Here is a 954-nt window from a genome sequence, read left to right as displayed (position 1 = left end):
CCGGTTTCAAGTCTTTTACCTATAGCGGATTTTCCATCATCAATTGTTCAACTAGGCCTTACCAAGTTAGTATGATGTCTTAGAATTGTCCGAAATTAAGAAGCTAGTGGTTTAAGTGTGCCTCGCACTACCGACCCTCCACGGACATGCCTGGTCATACTTAATTTCGAGTTACCGAAAGCTTTTGATTTTGAATTCCCTCTACGCTATTACTCCAATTGCCGTCTTGTAAAAGACGTTAAAGACTTGGCAAAAACCGGACCATCATCGAATCCTATGGGTTCCTTGATCAACAACACGTCCCTGTGGCTGAGTTTTCGTCTCCATGCCACCAGCAAGCTTCAAACGCTTTGCTAATGCCAAATCTGCGAAAAACAGTAATCTGTCCCCCCTGGACAGTAACTTCATTTGAGTTTTGTGAACAGCTCCGGACGAACCAGATAGTGAGCCTTATATCATTGGAAAGCTCTATGTGTCTAGTTTTCAGAACATTTTACGGTTCGTCCATATCTATTTTAGCGAAGGAGTTATGACTGTTTTAGTGCGCAAAGGTCATTCAGCGCGAGAAATTTCCAGCACTCTCGGGATTGTTACTACTTTTAGTTTTTTCAATCCTTCTAAATAGCTCGATATCGACCTATTTACTCATATATCTACTCTCTTTTGTAGGTATGTCTCTTGGAGAGATCGAGTGCCTCGTAGATAGTGGATCAACCCACACAATTCTAAGGAACCGGCAACTATTTCTTGAGTTAGTGCCTTGTAAATCATCTGTGACGACAATGATTGGATCTTCCCCTATGATCCTCGGGCGTGGAACCGCTCGCTTTTTTCTGCCTCATGGCACTATGATCCACGTCACGGACGCTCTTTATGCCCCAAAAGGGCACCGAACCCTGTTGAGCTTTAAGGACATTCGCGCTAATGGCTTTCACTTGGAAACTCATTGTGAAG

The sequence above is a fragment of the Fragaria vesca genome, linkage group LG4 (assembly GCF_000184155.1).
Source record: "Fragaria vesca subsp. vesca linkage group LG4, FraVesHawaii_1.0, whole genome shotgun sequence".
Taxonomy (NCBI): Eukaryota; Viridiplantae; Streptophyta; class Magnoliopsida; order Rosales; family Rosaceae; genus Fragaria; species Fragaria vesca.
Note: the sequence above shows the minus strand (reverse complement) of the source record.